Source organism: Argopecten irradians, chromosome 14 (assembly GCF_041381155.1).
Source record: "Argopecten irradians isolate NY chromosome 14, Ai_NY, whole genome shotgun sequence".
Taxonomy (NCBI): domain Eukaryota; kingdom Metazoa; phylum Mollusca; class Bivalvia; order Pectinida; family Pectinidae; genus Argopecten; species Argopecten irradians.
In genome coordinates, this window is record NC_091147.1 from 13,629,736 (window position 1) to 13,650,385 (window position 20,650).

The following is a 20,650-nucleotide window of genomic DNA, read 5'->3' on the forward strand; positions in this document are numbered from 1 at the left end:
CTGTAAACATAAAGAATAGATTTTTTATTTTGTTGAGGTTATGAAGGTATAATGATAATGGAGCCCGTGTAAATTTTATGTAACCCGGCTTCGCCGTGTAAATTTTATGTAACCCCAGATTCACCGGGGTTACATAATTTAATTTACACGTGCTCCATTATCATTATATACTCATAACCTCAACAGAATAAAAATCTATTACTTAAATATTTAGAACTGAAGTTCAAAACGCCATTTAAAATTTTAGATACCGTATCAGACCACTGGTAGAAAACTTCGCAATTTTGATTTGAAAGATAAAAATATGAGATTTCAAGAAATAATTGCATATACTTTACAGTTTGGGTGCATTAAATGCTAACACTTCACCAACGTGTTATCATTTCAAATAGCCAATTTGTCTGATAATGTCACTTACTTCGGTATGACGTAAATGTCATTAAGACGAAAATAACAACTTATTTTAAATAAGACATGGAATGTCTGATGTCCTACTCTGTCTTTGACTTGACGTTTTAAAATACGGGTCCATTTACTGTATAGATACTGGGAGAGTGGAATTATTCGCGGTGTGGAGATGTTCGCTTGTTTCGCTTCCATAAAGTTCCCGGGACTGTATCCACACGGGACAATATCAATAAATGTAAACCACAAAGACTATATAAGATGAATGGCACGAAAATAATCAAATCGCGATCGATTTGAAAATTGATTTAGCGTTTATCTACAACCGAAAACATCCACGTTTATACTCGTAGTATCTAATTCTGCGTGTAGATAATTTTGTGATATTCTCTTTGATACTAAATCATGTGCATAATTGCTCGTGCATTGTTGATTTCAAACAGTAGTAAGCCATACATGTTATCATTCTTGTTATTAGCTTCTGGCCTGACTATTTCGAAAACAAATGCCCCACGAATAAAAATAATAGTACTTCTAGAAATAACTTTACTCCTTCAAATTAATCTTTGGAAAATTTCCGTTGTTGATAGCATTTTCACAAAAATATGCCTTCAGAATGAAAAATAAAATTGTATCTTTCGCTTGAAAACTATTAGATTTTATACATGGGACTCATTTGTGAAGTAGTATATGATAAAGATACAACCAATTCTTCTAGAAAGGCATCTCATTAAATGACAAAGAAAAAAAATATCGAGAGTGGTAATTTTCATCCAATCAAAACTCAATTCTTGGTTGGGAATATTTTAATGAAAAATGGCATATATTTTTTTCTAAAACAAATAAGCAATTAAGTGCAACTTTTACATTAGATAACCAAACAAATATACTGAAAACAATATAAGAATCAATGGAATCTGAGTACAATTATCCTAGTGTTAATTAAAATAACAACAACGTACACCATTGTCACGTTTTTCAACATTAGTAAATTGTACAACATACAAACATACATGCAGGAAATTAGGTTATTTCAAAAGTTTGAAAAATAATAAAGTCGATTGTATTCTAAAAATACACAACTTCCTTAATTCGAGTATTGGAATAACTCGAATTTGTGTCAAGGTCCCGTCGCGTTCGAGTTCCACTCCATATCTAATTTGTTACACAAAATAAAAATAGGAGGAGTTAGGTTTTGTTTCAGCGTTGAATATTTATAATCATTTTGCATGTATGACACTTTCCTGTAAACATCCAGTTGTCGCTTGATCAGTACGAAGACTATGGAGTCTATAGAGTTCTAACCTGGGCCCAGTTTCATTGAACATTCCTTAAATTTAAGGAATTCCTTAACTTAAATTTCCCCATAGAAAAGCATTACAAAACTTAAGGAAACAATCTTAAGTTAAGGAGCCTTCCATAAAATCTGTAATGCTTTCCTATGGAGAATTTTAAGCTAAAGGATTCCTTAAATTTAAGGAATTTTCATGAAACTGGGCCCTGCAATTTAAAACAATAATGTCACCAGGGCCCATTTTCATGAAATTCCTAAACTTTAAGGAATTCCTTAACTTAAATTTCCTGATAGAAATTTCCTGATTCAAAAGTAAAGGGAAAAATCTTAATTTAAGGATCATTCCTTAAAAAGGAATGTTCGTGAAACTGGGCCCACTCATTTCGGTCATATTGATCAATTCTAAAACTGTAAACATGGTCTATTTTTCTCGAGTGACTTAATTTCGCGAGCAAATATTTTCAACGGTGTTGTTATTTTCGCGATAGATACACATTCATACTTTTAACAACTAAGTTCATACATGTACAAAATAGTCCACGCGGGGGAAATTTTCGCAATCAAACGACCTTCGCGTAATTACCGTTAATCTCCCCTTCGTGTAAATGTCCATATTTACAGTATAAAACAAAAATAAATATTCACACGTGAGGCACCTTATTGCAAAATATCAGTGGAATGCTTAAAAAAACAACAAGGAATGAACGTAAAAATGTTGTGATTAGGATCACCGCCATATATAATCCTGTACTGGAATTCCCATATTGTTTTACTCCCATACAATCCGAGTTTTACATCGCAACCAAGCGGATTAGGCAACAAATTCATTAGGCTCTGCCATACAACCGACTAGGGTTTAATGGAAATTGGAGAAAATGAGAATACAGAATGTTGATGAAAGTTCAATTTGTACAAGCGAAAGAAAACCGAGGAGCAGAGTAATAGAAGATAAGGGGATTGGGGGAGAGTGCATTCATTGTCGGGAGCGTCATTGCTTCCTGTCTGTTTTAAGTCAAAATGAAGTCTTACAAAATGCCCCATGCTCATCAAACTGTGTTTGTTGTGGAACCCATAGACGTTAATATCATTACAAATCGTATTATCTTGCTGGATTGTTAGGTTTCCTTCTATTATAAAATTCTATCAGAACTAAATTAAACATCACGGTGTTTTTGTGGGCATTATGTGAAGAGGAAACATTGCATCCGAACCTCGCTACTGATTGATTAAGCCTCCAAAGGCGATTATTTGATATAGAAGAAGGTCTTTGTAATACTACGACTCCAACATAATGTGGATCCTAAAGAAATAGATATCTCGGCTCTAACAAACCTGAATTAACCAAATAGCAATGTATTGGAAAACCTCGCATGATGTGTCTTCGTATTGTCATGTCTTTTTTCCCCGATAATAAGGAATCAAATTGCTAATAGGTGTTCATCTTGGTTAATATCTTTACTTACACTGCGACCATCTGATACTCGACCCCGGCATCCTACAGCAGCCTGGCGTAAAAATCATTTGTCCAACTTAGTAGAAGGTTCGGATACCGGTACAGAAAATCCGAAGGCGAAATCTGTTCAGTGCTTTCTGTTTGATGAATTGCGGTGTAGTTACAACAATGTCGTTAATGAGAGAGAAAGCCAGTGCACAATCTCCCAATTGATACGAATCAGGTGTCCTATCGTGGCTTTGACACATGTATTCATCTCTCGTGTCGACATTTCTATTAATTAAAGTATAGTTTGTATTATACCAGCCCGGGGGGAAGAATCCAAAAATTCCTTCAATTCCGGTTCCTACTTGTGCTTATTTGGTCTGTTTGACATGGAATTCTTTGTTTGTTCTATATTACAGTGAGAGAGTATTAGTATTGTTAGCTTTCTTTCTTTATATTAAAAGTTACATGATAAGCATCAAAAATCTATTTTTCTTCAAATTGTATTTCAATTATCCAAAATGTCACAATCTACCTACCGATACTGTCAGATAATCATTCATATGCAAAAGACGGATTTATCTATATAAGCGATACATTTTACCGTTTGAAGACTGAAACGTTTTCGCTTGTTTGGCTGTTTTATCTTTGACTGTTTAGAAAATAACAACATAAATGGTTTTACATTTATATAATGTTCATTTTGTCACACTGATTAGACACATATTAAACATAATACAAAATCTCGTCTCTTACCATTTTACTGATATTTTTCAGTATAAAGAAGAAAGGAAAAGTACTGAAAAACCCACTGAAGTCGTCATGATTAAAACAACCACCATTAATATGCACACAAAAGAATTAATAATTTTATATATTAATATGTTGAACAATTGCCAAATATTCCAATATTTAAAGTTGATAATTGATGTTATTCAAATATATGAACAATTTATCTCCAAATTGACAATTTCTCTTTCGTCATTCGTATAGTTATGTAAGAGGGGTGTAAATAGGATGATATTTTGTTTTATTTTCACACAATTTATACAGAGTGTTAACAATATAAATTTGGTAACTGATTTAATGAAAATATATGAACATTTTTCCTAATCGATAATTTCTATATCGTCATTCCTATAGTAACCAATGAAATAAGACGTCATTCCGTTTGATTTCACACATTTTATATTGATGGAAAGTGCTATTCCTGTATTATTTCAAAAATGCATATTGCAGAGGAAAATATTCAAGAATTTTGCATTAAAAAGAATTTCGAACCAATGGAGTTTTTCTCTTTATTTGTATATCAGTAACTTCCATTGCATTAACTTACAAATATCTGCCCTCATACATAGTGCGTTTTTGTGTATCATATGAAAATTATGTCTCCGTTATATTTGTTTTCCTCGAATTAAGATTAACATAAAAATGAGTACGAAACAAAACAGAATATTGCTTTATGGGTATAAAATGTAGTATTACTGAGCAATAAACATTTAAATATTCTTACTTTAAGACAAAGTGGACCCAATGACCGAAACACCATACCATGTGTCTGTTTTTTACTTCGCTCCTCGCCGAAGGTTTTCTCGTCTCATGCTAAATTTGACGTATATATTTGTTTTATCACTGTACAGGCGTATCCCTTAACCCTGTGGAAGTTAATCTATAAACAAAGTCATGACTATATGATAAATCAATTAATATGCTCTGGTGTTCTGTGTATGTTTGGGATATGTATTATATGGTTCTGAACTTATTAAAATCCGGAAATGAATAATACATATAGTATGGTTACCCGTCGGGTATCTGTACTGTGTCTCAGTCGTCTTATTCGTTTTCTTTCTTTTTCTTTTATTTTACTTTTTCTTCTTTGTCCCTTTTCATTTTCTTATTTTTTCATTTTTTTTCTTTTAACACCAACAAATGGTGAAATATCATTGAATGAAAGAGTATTTATTAATGAAAATGAAATACTCAGAAAATTTATGAAAGATGGGAGCTACTTCAGTAATAATCTTTGTTCTTCTATCTGATTTGTTAATGGTGTGAAGATAGAAACGTACTGGGATGACTATAATCTTAGGTGAATGATGAATATCGGTACATTCTTCATAAATGAGACAAGTTCAAAAAGTCTTTTAGTTTAAGAACCCCAAAATAATATACACAGGCATAATGTATTCAGGTCAATTTTAGGTAATTTTTTCAGGTAAAATTTACTTGAAAAAAAAAGCAAAAAATTCATTTCAGGTCAAAACCTTGAAAAATTTACCTGAAATTTCCAGGTCAATTCCATGTGTGAAATTGACCTGAAATTGAACTGAATTCAGTTAAAGTTTTTGACCTGAATTCACATAAAGACTTTTACAGGTCAATTTTAGGTGAAATTGACCTGAAATTAACCTGGAAAAAAATCTTCATGCAAATTTGACCTCAATTTCAGGTGAATTTCAAGTCAATGTCAGGTCAAGTATTTTACATGTCATATTGACCTGAAGACATACAAACGGTTCGTTTTGTGCTGGATGTACTTTCGCATTGATGATAGTTTCGCGGGGTGATATTTTCGCGGTACATTACTAAGATGGATAAAATTTGATTACCAAAATATTGAGAAATTATTCAGTCATACATAACATGAAAACACAGCCGTCTGCTTCTGGTTTAAAAAATATCTATTAGCCTACCTCTTAATATAGTTGGGGTAGGTTATAGTATTTTTTCAAACCAGAAGCAGACGCCTGTGCCACATCGCGAGAATTTAGATCCCATTTAATAACCGGTAGTTTATTTACTATTATTATAATATTTATTGTTCAAACATCTAAGGTATTTTTGACAAAAGGGCATAATAATTATGTGATATATATCTATCATTACTTTCATATAATGCCTTATGCATTGTTTCTTATATTAATCAATAAAGTTCAATATTCTTGTACTGAGGATGAACTTTCATTCTCTACTATGCATAGGTGTTTTTGTTCTGGATATTTCAACTTCTTCCAACTATTATCCTCCTTCTCCTCGTCTCTGTTAGAAATGGAAAAGACACGTTTGTATATATAACTTTTATGGGCTCAATCCTATTTTGCCTTTATTTTTCTTAACATATTTGTATGATGTTTATTATCGTTTGATTTGGACATGAATTAATCCTAGCATCAATCCAGATCACCGTTAAATACAAACGCCGTTAAGATAAGGTTACTGCTAAAATAGAATTATCGTCAAAATATGTGTTAATGAAAAAACAGGTGTATACACTTAACGTTTGTTGCTGTTCTATACTAGCTGGACCTCACTCAAAAGAAACATTACCTAGTACAACAACTGCAACTAAAATGCAAGATTGAAAAATTAATTTCCCTCTCACGAAATATGTGCGTAAAACAACAGCATGCATTGACACCAATTCAAGATATCATTACCTAAAGATTATTTAATTTGATATAATTATCACCATCATATTTCATCATGAAACCTTTAATCAAAGTTTCATTTAGTTATATTATTAATTAATAGTATATTAGTAAAAGTAGGTCAATAACTGAGTCAGACGTTAATTAAAACAAAATTAATTAAACAGTTCTTATTGAAAATAGATTAAACAAGGTAAAAGATGTTACTGTGAATAACATTATTTTCACGGGATACGAATCTTCGCGTGATTTAGCGAGATCACTCAAATCGCGAATTTAAAGATGCTCCAACGCAGACGAATGGTATTTTTCTATATCAAAAATAGGAGCAGACGAATTAGTATTTTTATTCAGTTGCGAAGGATACTTAATTTGCACTATCACCACCATTGAAAAGTTTGAGCTTCTCATTTAAAGATGAAAATATCAAAAATAATTAATTGCATCCCGAAACAAATCCACGGCACTCTATGTCCTATATGGAATGAAGTACTGATTGTGCATGCATCAAAAGCAAAATAAATTATTTTATATGCAATTTTTGTCCTAAGTAGACACATATAAACACGATAATACACCAGTCATTGTTCACACGATTGGTATCGTTTATACTCTGTAGGCGGTGGAGCATATTTAAATGTTTCGCGAGTATTTGCATCAACCATACTTACAAAATACGTGTAAAATTATAATTAACAGGTGTTGGTCGCAAATTCATGAATTCGCGAAAATGTTTTTAAATTGACGAAGATGTGAAAAAATAGGCAAAAAGTAAAGTGTTTTACAGTGTATTAAAAGAATGATTCTGTGAAAAGTAATGATCATGTTACAAGGTTATGGAAGGTTACATTATTTGGTATTTTAAAAGGTTATAATTTTAAAATAGCATTAAAACTTATCAAAACAATGAAGAGAAGCTTACAAATCGTTTATTCAGTTTTAATTACAAAAACGCTTTGCGCGGAATTTAAAAGGCATATTATCATTTCAGATAAATTCAATGTACAGGAAAATTCGATATTCCTGACAACTTTCTACTGAATGGAAATCTATAGATATTTTTGTATTTGTTTCAACAATGCGGAGATGCCGCAGGCAGCAGAATTGAATAGGATTTCGATACTCTATTATCTGTTCCTAGGCTTGTTAGTAAAACAATCTGGGAGACAGTGATTTCTTCTCTATCAGTGGGAAAAGAACAAAATCAGCACCGAGCGGCTCAAAGATATAATTTTTACCAATTTCTACCATTCCGTTGTCATCGATTGAATTTGAAAGAATTGTATATAGAATTACTCGCCATCTCTACCAGAGAAGAAAAACGTCTCAGCGCTTTGAGTGTAAAAGATATAATTTGTTACAGTGTGTCTTTGTAACCGGAGACAGCGCAAATGACATTAATAAGGTCTCGAACACAGGAAAACACCTAGGATCAAGCCCTGAGAAAATAGAGGTTACATCTTAGAAATTGATCCCGGAAACGAAGACGGAATTGCGCCTCGAGTGAGTGATCATCAATTTCATGCCTTGTTTCAATCCCGTGTGAATCACGTTGGTCTCTCGTGCCCGAATGCATCGGCCAATTAGCTTAATAGATGTGTCGCAGGGTGACCCCCTCTCGAATTAGTCCTGATGCAAAAGTGATTTTAATTGACCTTTTATAACTGCTGAAAAGAAACGTTCAAGTGCACGACATATGTTACCCCGGTCGTTATTTTGGTTTAAACGTGGGGGCGTGACATGTCTGTATAGTGAATGTACATTACAGACTTGCCAATATATCTTGTGTTATATATATCTATAATGTAATCTTGTTTGGAAGAAGCATTTTCATTGGTTAAAAATATTCTGTTATCAGCGCAATGACGTAAAAAAGACGTTGCTGTCTGTAACGTCGTATTTGATTGGTTGACATGGTAGCGTAATAATTTCTTAAAAAGAGTCCATCATTAAAAGTAGAATTACAGGTAAAATAATAATTTATAGCTATATTTTATTTTTCAAACAGATGATGAATAGTGGGTTTTTTAATATAAAAAACAAATTCCGTTTATTCACTTTAAATAGTTTTTTTACGATCCTGAGACCAACATTTCAGATGAATTCTTTTTGTGTGGATAGTGTGGAAAATGGCGGCTTTTTAAGGGGTATGAATAAACACTATTTTAACGATTTTTGACTTTGTTTCTGTGTGTAAAAAATATATACATGTAGTTATTTTACATATCTATGTTTAAATAAATGATGGATGAATGATTAGTGTTTTCTTTGTAGTATCTCTTCAACATATATTTAACTGAATTAATGAAGTGAATATGTCTTGCTTTATATACATTGAGTATTGTACTAATAAATATCCTGTTAAAGATACCCCACCGCTGACAAATGGTATTTTGCTCTATCAAAAACAGGAGCAGACCAATAAGTATTTTTCATTAGTTACAAAAGTATTTACTTAACGCCATTACCACCATTGAAAAGTTTAAGCTTCTAAATATATGCATAAAACGACAGTAATAGTAAAAAACGTGTAATTAAAAACTAAACTAAAAGTATACTCCAATAATTATTCCTAAAATCACCTGTGCAAAAGTAAAGCGCAGTTTCGCGCTGTTATAGACATCTCAATTCACAGCAATGAAGTCTGGTTGAAGACTTAAAGTATCCTTAATGTGTGTTTGCGTAACTTTGGACAAGGGTCCTTTCTCAATGATAACAATTAAAGCCATGGATAAATAAGAGAGTGTCTTTCCCATACCGCCATGTGCAGAATGTCTGGTATTGTAGTATTATATAAGCTGACATGTGTTTGTGGTAACATTGGTAAGTGCAGTCGGGGGCTGTAATCCTCAAACCTTATATAATTGTTAGTGATTACATTCACTGCATGTTTTAATTATTAACGTATTCCAGACTCTATAATAACATAGAAATATAGGAAAACATTTTCATAAGTACTCTTTCACATGCAGAAAAATGATGCCAAGAAAAAGATGGCTTTGACATATTCATTTAAAGCACTAGATTGAGATACGATAAACTGTATTTGTTTTTGTTGATCGTTCAGGCATTTCTATTTCGTCATTGACAAATAGAAACATACACATAATCATTATGTAACTAGTTGCAGCTCGTAAGGTCATTAAAATTTGTTTTGTAATTATGTATTATTGGTCTAAGTATTGCACGCTTTACGAGATATTAAAGAAATATTTATGAATCTATATCATACTTTAAAATGCAATTTCTATTTAATTACTTCAGCAGTCTAATGGTTTTATGGTATGTAGACAAAATAATTTTTCTCAAAGTCAAACCTTTGTACCTAATTAGTATGTTATAATAACCATCGATAAAATACACCATACTTCAACGTATTTTTACGAAAGGTGAAGTGGGTGCCAAATACCATCATACAAAACTGTAAGTAGCCCACTATTAAAGCTATGAATTCAAAGTCGACATTCCTGCTTATTTTTCTAACAAGCAATGCTGAACTTTTGATTGAGACGTTATGAGAGTTTTTATAAAGGCATTTATTTACCCCCGCCGTTAATTTTCTTTTACCCTAAAAATTAAACGATTTCGGGGCTGTATGAACGTTACGGCGAATTAAGAACCAGAGACTTGTGACGGGAAATCTATAGAAGGGACAATGCGCTTTCCATATCTGTACGTAAACGTCCGCAACACTCCGAAGGAAACACATCACTCGGGAGGCAACGCAGCATGTGAACAGCGCCGACGCATCGGGAGGGAATCGAGCAATCACTGAACTAGCTAATTATAATAGAGAATTAATGGAGATAGCATCTACTACTTTTCTGTTGGTACAAACAGGATTGATTCCACACTTCAGGGTGCTAAAAAAGACCTTCAAGTACACACTATCGATAAAAAATATGTCCAACAATGAACGTTTCATCAAAGAGAATATGTTCAGTTGTATCCATTTTGTTGAATTTCAATACTGCAAATACTGCAGACTAAACTATTTTCGCGTTTTTGGCGGGCGACAAGAAAGCGCGAAAAAACATATCGTCGCGAAAATATTTCATATATTTATAATTTGGAGAGATCTCGACCACGAAATTGAATTGTTGATACAAACTCGATATATGTTAAATTAAGTCACTGCGAATACACGTTGCAAGTAGCAGTAGTCTTCATTATCATTACACAACATACGATATATTAGTAGTGAATATAGCTTTGAAGTCAATTGGACCGTTCCGCAGATTAAATATTGTCTAACACATTATTTTTAAGTAAATTATCCTGTCAAAGTACAATCGCTGAATGAATTTGCGACCCGCATTTTTATCCTATTTTTACTGCAAATTGTACTGAATAAGTCCTCATTATGCATAATGAAATGATATTCAGCAAAATTTGCAGCAAGAATAGGACCTTAATTCGGGTCGCTAATTCACTCAGCAATTTTACTTTGACAGGATAATATTAGTGTACAATAGTCGTGGTTTTTCAATTGCCATTTTTAAAAACTAACGTGTTAATACAAGAAATAAACAATTTGTATCAAACCAGCAGCGAGTACAAAAACAATCCAATTTCCATTCCATTTGGATAAATGTTAGAACACCGGTAGCTACTTTCCTGAATTCTTTAAACTCCTCTTCAGAATTCAGAAAAGCATGACATAAGTTAAGGAAAAATGTTAAGTTTAAGACATTCTATAAAGTTTGCAATGTTTTCTAATAGAGAATTCTAAGTTAATGTAATGAATGATGACGAAACTGAGCTGAGATCCTCATTTGAATTAGACTCCATTTAGATTTGACCTAGTTCTATATGGTAGATTATGAAACAGACGGGAGATTCCCAGGACATATATACAGCATAACAGTTAAAGGTCACGAGTGCTTTATTTTCACTTGATGTTTGTTTGTTTGTTGTTTTTGTTTGTTTGTTTGTTTGTTTTGTTTTTGTTTGTTTTTTGCGTTTCACCTAAAAACCACGAATTCATTCAATGACGTATATCAGAACAATAGTTTCGTATACATATATGAACCGCGAAATGTATCCTCCGCCATTATGTTCAGAATAGGAAAACACGAAAAAGCGCTACAGTATTGTATTTCTGTTCTGACCTCCACGGAAACTAGACTGTCTAGCTGGTCCATCTATATTTTTAAACGTTACTTTGAATGTCGGATATCTTCAATGAAGAAGTGGGAACTTAATCTTCTGAAACACCTGGATCTGTTTGGTTCTGTTTTTCTTGGCGTTGTTGTGAGTGTCATCAGAGTTATATTTTATGTCTAAATATGCCATCTATTTAAAGTGAACAGTCGGGCAAGGATGGCTAAAGTCGGTAAAAATGGTGTGAATGTATCCAGTATAATTTCTTATGGAATAGAAAAAAAAACTTTCTCGTCAAAATCTGTCTGCGTACGTAGAAATTAATTTAAAGTATAGGAATCCTAAAACGTCCTCCCTGCTGACTATATCCGTGGTTACATTTCCACGCAGCCTGGCTTTCAATGCTTTCAACTTTTCTTTATTTCAATGGTCAGAAATGGGAAACGTAGAGCTTGACCGTCGTATTAATATGTGAGAACTTTTGGAAGGCCAATGAACGCATTTAGACTGGTTTTCTTTGCCCGACTATTCACTTTAAAAAAAAATCCATAAGAAGTGTAATGATTTTTTCAAGACATGTTCAAAATTCTCATTACTGTCAACGTGCCTTAAACAATTGAAATTGTGCAATTAAAGTATAAAGGTTTAATTTCTTTTACCGAAGAACGCCATTTCATTCAATTTCGATTTACGATTTCGATAACATACTCGTAAATAAAGTAGAGAAGTATTTCACTTGTACTTTATAGGTATCTCTATAGGAACCATATTTGGTGTGAATGGGTCTTCGAGATATTTCAAAATAATTCATTGGCAACTGAAAATTAACAAACATTAGATAGGAAAGAAGCCAAAGTTTACAAACACATAATCTGACCCAAAGAGTAGTCCTATATCCAGGAAGACATTAGCATTATAAAGTTTATGTCATTCATCAGATCATCTCAAATGGAAACAGGAAACCTAAAATGCGGACCCTTTATTTTCCACCTCTCGTATAAATCATGTTAGTGAGTTAATGTCCAGTTTATTACCCTAATCTTCAGTGTGAACCGAAGTTGACAAATCACGATGAAGACGTATCCTCCAATGAACCTCCTGACTGTGGGTTTAGTAATACTACGGTTCTCTAATCCGCGATAATATAGGTTATATGCCTAATGTTAAGACGGTCCGGTAATAAGCCCATGGTTAATCAAGAAAGCTTGCAAGGTTGACGATTATCCGTGATAAATGTTTCTGTAACTATTTTGTGTTTAGCACTCTCGTGCTTATAGCTAGAGAATCCCATTGAATTGGAATTTAACAGGTTTCCGTGAACAATGACTCTGTTCTACTTGTGTATATCGTGAGTCCTCAATAAATGAAGTGGCTCCTGAGCAGGGTGTGGGGACTGGATAATAAATATTATGTGACTTTAAAGTTAAAAAGTACTGTAGATTTTCATGATAGATAACAATTGATAATCATAATATTGTGTTGTATTTCAAAGGATCCAGGTTCAATGTCATGACAACTAAAGAAAATGCTAATAATGATATTGGGTTGTTCTTTAAGTTATCTGTATTTTGAGTTGTTTCGGCTAGGTCATCCCTTCTTCATGTACAAACCATGTCATGTTGCAAGCTGCAAATATATTTTCAGATATTCAAAATGTTGTATTCCCTGTGCTCTAAGTTGATATTATCTATTATGATATTATTTATAATGCTACAAGGTGTATTTTCTGCAATTAGCTCATCCACGATTCCATAGTTCATTTCTGCTATAACTGTGACCATTTCAACAACCTCTGTAACAGTTTTCTACAAGAAGTGCTTACTGAAATCAGTCTTTGTGTCTTCAACGCTAGTACAAGAAAAAATTCACATGTCATGGCTCCATTTCTTGTGGACAAAACAATAGGAGTCCCTTTCAGTGATAATGCTACCAAAACTCTGACAGATGTTATACCGTATAGTTTAGTATTTTCGTGGGTCAAATTTTAAAAAGCCAAGAACATTAATTTTTAATTTTCGCGATCTGGATTTGAAAGTTTACATAAAAGTATATGTGATTTTTAATGATGTCCTGCGAAATCGCGAAAATATCACCACTGCTATAAAATAAGAGGCTATACTTTTACATTAACGAGAAAAGGCACAAATCTAGTGGATACGACATTGTTTTCCAAACGAAGCTGTTTGTGTAGTTCTTCATTGACGCTCTATTCATTAATTTATTGATCACTGCCTTATCTTTGTCGTAAAGGACTATGCGTTGATACCTCAATGAACGAATTTTTGCCAATGGTGTATTTGTTTCGCTTCGGTCATTATTATGTTTGATCATGTAAATTACAGCTAATTCATCGATGATAAACTTCAGATTTTATTTATTGTTTCAATATGTATTTTCTTTTCTAAGTTTGCATCAACTTTTTATTTTCTTTGTTGATCTATGTTCTCAACAGTTTATATTGGGCTTTTCTCCTATTATTATGGAGGAACTAAAGAAATGAATGAATGTCGGTATTTCGTTTTATACTCTTACAAAAGAAAATAACTACACCCATACCTTGACCATTAACACAGAATAAAGTTAACGAAAGATTTAGAGAAATCCAAAAGGTTTTGGAGAAAAAAACTTCTAAAAGTTCTTTATACAGGAAAAGATGGCGGGTATGAATAACAGCTGGGATATATTAATTTCCGACAAAGACTCATCGATATATTTCACTAGAGGCATATAACATCGATTTCCATTTGGTTAAAACACAATTAGAAATATTAAACATTTTAGTCCATGGAAAAGCTAAACATCAATTGGAGCATAAGAGTACAATGTAATCCCTCAAAATCATCCTATGCCTTGTCACTTCTCTGTTCTTCTACGATTGAATAATGATTAAGATAAATCCCATTTGTCGACCTTTTTTCATTCCATACAGCATTTAGACAAGAAAATCATTTCATGTCTTATTAATTTTGGGTTCTTATATAATTGCATAATAATGAAGAAAAATCACATTCGCCGACCTCTTTTTCATTCGATATAACATTTAGACAATACAATCACCCTATGCGTTACTCGACGTCGAACAACAGTATTGTTAAAGACATACTTCATAAGATATTTACTTCCCAGAATTATAATACGTCTGTTAATCCATGTACATTGATGAATCGAGCCCCCCAGCCCCACGTAGTGTATGGTTAATTGGATCTCCTTGTAAGAATGGAGTGTTCTTCATACAACTCCAGCCTTGCGTTCTATCACGAATCCTCTCCTGCACGGCATCGTCACACTAATGAAATACCACAATACATGTCATTTTTGTATTCATTAGAACAGAGGAGCTCTTTCAGACTGTTTCAGTTGCCTGCAAGCCCCAAATTGACGTGAATACCACTCTTCTTTAAATGATTACAGCGGCTTTCTTTGCGCGTGACAAAGTTCACGAGCAATGCTATAGAAACTTTCAATTATCCATCTTCCTCTTTCACGTTCGCTACTGAAGATTTCATCGGAAATTCCGTCGTCCCTAATGACTCTTTAGAAATAGACTTGACTGACTGAATGTGCTTGTGAATGTTCCATTTGTAGAAATTCAATTTGCTTTATATGGGAGGTACAGTCGAGTTTATCATCGCCGAGAAAAAAACAGTCATTATTGTCAACGTTGTCCGTATAGCGCTCCTCGACTTAAACAGACGTGAAAACCTCGTGTACATTTTTTCAGCCAGTCACAGTGGACTCACGCGTGATACACTTAATACTTATTGCAAGTGAATTAGAGAAGAGTGGATGGAATCAGTGGTGGTAAATTGGCCTTTCTTTAACACAGCAAGGGTTTATGGAAATAAACTTGATGAAGGAAATTCGCCAATTTGTAACTAATAGATTATACCATCTCTTTCTTGATTGAATCAAAGAGTATTTAAATCGAAATAAACGCCGGGAAATTGGGAAAATTGACGCGGGTAATACCCGACAATATCTCCATTTTAGAGATTCCGGTCCAAATTTGCCACCAAGTGCTGATCGTTTCTGGGTGTTTATGCACGGCATAGAAGGTGTTTGTTAGAGAATTCTTAGGTCTGTAATCATGTTCATATTAAGCAAAATGGAATGCGAAAATGTGAAAGGCCCAGTAAATTAAGTGTATAATGTTCAGATCAATTGGATTACTGGTATACATTTCAACAAAATCAAATATTTGAAACAAAATTGATTCTCTTAAATTTCATATTTGGTTCATGCAAAATCACAATAGAATAAAAACAATCAAAAATAGAAAGAATTTCGTAAAAATAAAGTGTAAAAATTGAGGTGTATAATGAGAATATATTTTAAAGAAAATTCTCAAGTCGGAAGGGATGGTTGGTTCTTGAGCCCAAAAGCCCGTCTGGATCCGCCATTGAATATATTGTAAAGAAAGTTTCATTATTTCAAAACATGTCTAGAGGTATGTGTCCAAAGTATTTCAGAACAAATAGTAACAGTTCCAAAACAGGAGGACAAAAGTCATTTATTTCATGCTTTGCACTTAGAATTTCTAATTAAACAATTTATCTCTGTAATTTTGGTGTCTGTGTTGTTCAAACTTTGCGTCCAGTTCAATCTCAGGACTTTGGGCTTGTCTGTTAAACCTATTTTCTTTTTCATTTTAATTCTTAATTTTGTTTTCAAGAGAAAAAAAAGCTCGGGATATGTGATGGTCGATTGCCCCTCATCATCAACGCTTACAGTCAGAATTTTGCAATACGATCTCAGATTATCCCAATTTCTAAGGTTGGTTTCTTTATGATATTATAGTATATGATATCACATAATTATATTCATTTTATTTGTGCTTGGATTTGAATCATATAAATGACTTGCTTTTGCATAAAACAATCTCTGTAAACTAACGATACTTTGTACATTCGAATTTTCAAATGTGTCACTGTCACGTGATCCGTCCCGGCATTCCACGGAGACAATTGCAAGCAGACCACTGGATAGTTACCCACATGGCATTGTTGATTACTGTTTCGGACAGTCGAAAAAACCATTCCCGTAAACAGATTTGCTGAAATAACTACAAAAACAGATAACTTGTCTAGGGTGAACTGAATGCTGTTTTACAGTAGACAAACAGTCGAGGTTTTTAGGTCTTGTTAACATCTTCAGTCCTTTAAAGATATGCCATGGTCCAGTGTCATCAACATTCTTAACTTCAAGGAATTTCTTAACTTAAAGTTCTTCATAGAAAAGCATTACAGAATTTCAAGAAAAGCCTTTAAAGAACTTTACTTTTAAACTTCTGTAATGCTTTCTAATGAATAAATTCCTTAAAGTTGGGCGAATAGTTTAAAGATCTTAATTAATGAATATTGATGAATATGTGCCCTGGTTTTGTGACAATGGAAAGTCAGAAAAATCATCCATCAACGCTCAGTACCTGACTGACAACTGTACATAAAGTTTTCTAATTTCATTTCTTCTGATATGGAGGATAAGATGGATTGAATCATGTGATAATGTAGACACCTTTGATTTGTAGGGTCCGTTTAGCTTAAGGTCAAGTGTTTTATCGGCACTTGACCTGAGCTAAACGGACAATAAAAACCGAAGGTGTCTACCCTAACACTTGATTCCATCTTTTTTTTAGATTTCCTTTCTTTAACATTATCAAAAGATATACTTAATAATGAAGGTATGCGCATGTTTGCACTTTTCAACGAATGTTGGCTATTTTTATCAGTAACAATGCTATTGCAAGCACACCGCAAACCAAATGACAGCAAGACATTGAACACTGTCAACTACAACGCTGTCAGTATTGAACGAAAGGCTGTCGGTGTCCCAATCAAAACGTCTTTACCTCATTTCAGGTATCTTATCTTGGACGGGACGGGTGCGTATGTTTTTTGTTCCATAACCATGTTTTTGTTAATTAATATTTATCACGTGATAAGTGACGTCACATTTCATCTTTCTAAACGATTCTCATGCTGCATTCAATCTATCTCGTCCGGGGGACTTTCAAATCAAGATTCTTAAGGCAAGCAAAAATATCGAGAACAATGTCTTTTATCATGGAGGTTTTAAGAAGAGAAAATTCCAGACATTTCTTTAGAAATTGTTCAATTCCTGCTCGGTTTCTGTAACAATCGACCATCTTTACAAATGCGAATTCTTGAGCAACTAACGAGTAGAATAAGGGACACATGAAATAATTATTTCAGTCTCCGGGCACTGTTCAGAGATGAGCTGAACAATGGATACGTTTTCCGGGAATTGGTTTTCTATTCAAAAATTAGACACCACACTTTTCAAACCAGCTGAGTCCATATTTCAAAGAAACAGGCCAACATTGTATGATTCAGTTAAGCATGTACTTCATGCAACTATCCAATGCGTTTTTCTGGATTATTTCAAATTGTTTTTAAATGTCATGTTTTGAAAAAACATGGATAGGGTAAATATATGGCGTCTTAAACTGAAATGCGTCAGAATATAACTAAATGTGTCCTGTTTTGCAATATCAAATATTTTTATCGATAATTTAATATGTTTACTGCGTCATCAACATCCAACGTCATGTCCTATGAAGTATCAAACTGACTCGGAACATTAGCTTCATGAAGAATACCCCTGCAGTAGGGGAAAATGGATAGGATAACCATGCATCGAAATATATCTTAATATAGTTTGTTTAGCAAAATATTCAGTTATCATTCTTCTTGACGAATCGATGTGCTTACCATGCCGATAATACCCGTCATGCTATTCCCAAAGAAATACCGAAATGACTCGGAACATGGGTTTAAATAATGACCATTAGAATATCCCTACATGAGGATCAACGTCAGTAACTGAGGATATATCAAAATAACCACATCGACAGGCGGTGGGTGTCGTGGAACGTTGAGTCTCCTTGAATTTAAATCATCCTTATTTTTGTTTAATTTGTTTGAATACATTCCCATGCTGACTTCCCGGTAGCGTATTGTTCATAGGTCTTTTCAATGAATACAATGACATATTAACATCTAAGATCATCAGCGCGATCTCACTAGCATATTACCACAGACAATAATCAGACGGGATAGGTGTGCTGTGTGGTGTATTTTACAGTACATCTGTATATGCTTCAGTGAGATAGCAATATGAAATGGACAAAAATACTCACTACTGCACGAAAACACAACACAAACATACCCCTGCCTCCGAAAACACACACAAGCAGTCACCATGCGCAACATGTTTGATACAGGAGAGGCTGCCCTTAAACAGCTGTTAGCGTAATAAAAGTAACAATGCAAATTTTAACATCTTTCTTGTTGCAATAATTTTTTTCCAATATATTTTCTTTTCATAATCAACCAACCATTGGTGATATAATATGACGACAATTTTCTCCAGTTTCAAGGTCTTGTGTCTACAGCCAAGAATTTCCTTCGAAAAATTATTTACAATTGCATTTGGAGACACTTTCTCTTCCCGCTATACCACTTGAATTTCAGATTTTCTATAAGAATCAAATAGGGTCTAAAGATTTTTATAACTGTTTGATTACTCCTGCTGTTACACCAACATGTACATGGAAGTGGAACCTTGAATTTGATTATGATAAAAGAGAAATGGGAAAAATCTATAAACTCCCCTTCACCGTCACAAAAAAGTTCGAAACTACAATGGTTTCAAGTGAGAATTATTCATAATGTTCTAGTGACTAATACTTTTCTCTATAAGATTAATTTGCATCCTATTCCAATTTGTACATTATGTAACAGGGAAAGAGAAACAATAGTACATTGTCTTTGGGAATGTACCAAAATCCAAACACTTTTTGAGAATTTTGATTATTTACTTGAAATCTTGTTTATCCCCTTCTTAATTAATAAAGACACACTTCTCTTTGGAGTAATCTCACCACATGCTAATATGGCTGATAATGAAATCTTACTTATTATTAAGCACTATATGTACAAAACAAAATGTCTCCATAAAACGCTCAATATAAATGCACTTGTAAATGTTATAAAAGATCACTATAGTATCCAGAAATATATAGTTTGTAATAAAAGCGATACTCTTCAAAGGAAATTTGAAAATGATTGTAAAAAATGAAAAATGGTTACCATTGTTAGGAATATGATCTTTTAAGGTTTTGTTTTGTTTTTGTTTTTTTAGTTCAATTCCTCATATCCATAGTTTATATATCCATACCCTGGGAAAGCACCAAATATTTTGGGAGGTGTATTTTGGGAGGTCTCTGATCATACATTAATTTCTTTCTATTTTTTCCATTAGTTATGAAACCCCTCTTCTTAAAATATAATAATCGTTGTATAATATAGTGTATACATATTTAAAGACAGTAATCTCCCCCTCTTCCTTCTTCTATCTGTTTATTTTTGTCCTTATGTCCATCCATTTTATCAGTTGTCATTCTGACACTACATGTGCATTGTTGGTTTGTTCAATCCTGTCTGTCTACAGTTTTCAGTGTCTGTCTGTATGTTTATCCATGTTTCTGTTTTGTTTTCACTTCCTGTCCATCCCATGTGTTTGTGTGTCAATACATGTTGTGTACATTGTAGTTTGTTTTGTTCATCTGTCTCTGGTCTTCATTTTTTTTTTGTATCGTTACCTACCATTAATTTGTGTCTGAATTTGTCCTTCTTGTGTGTTTCCAAAATGTTTTTTGGTATATGTGTGCCCATACTTGTCTTCCATTTAAGAGTGATGTGTTTATATATTCATGTATGTCCATATGTATCAACTGAGTATCTAAATTTTGACAAGTTATGTGAGTTGGTGTGTGATTGCATGTATGTCAATGATGGTAGGGGTAAGAATAGGTCAGATGTTAACATTTTGTGTGTTATTGATAATGCAGAACAAAAATAAATTGAACTGGCTGTATGTAAAGGTGTATGAGTGTGAGGCTGAGTATATGTGTATGTGTGTTTATTTTGCATGTATGTGTATTGACTTTCGATAAGGACT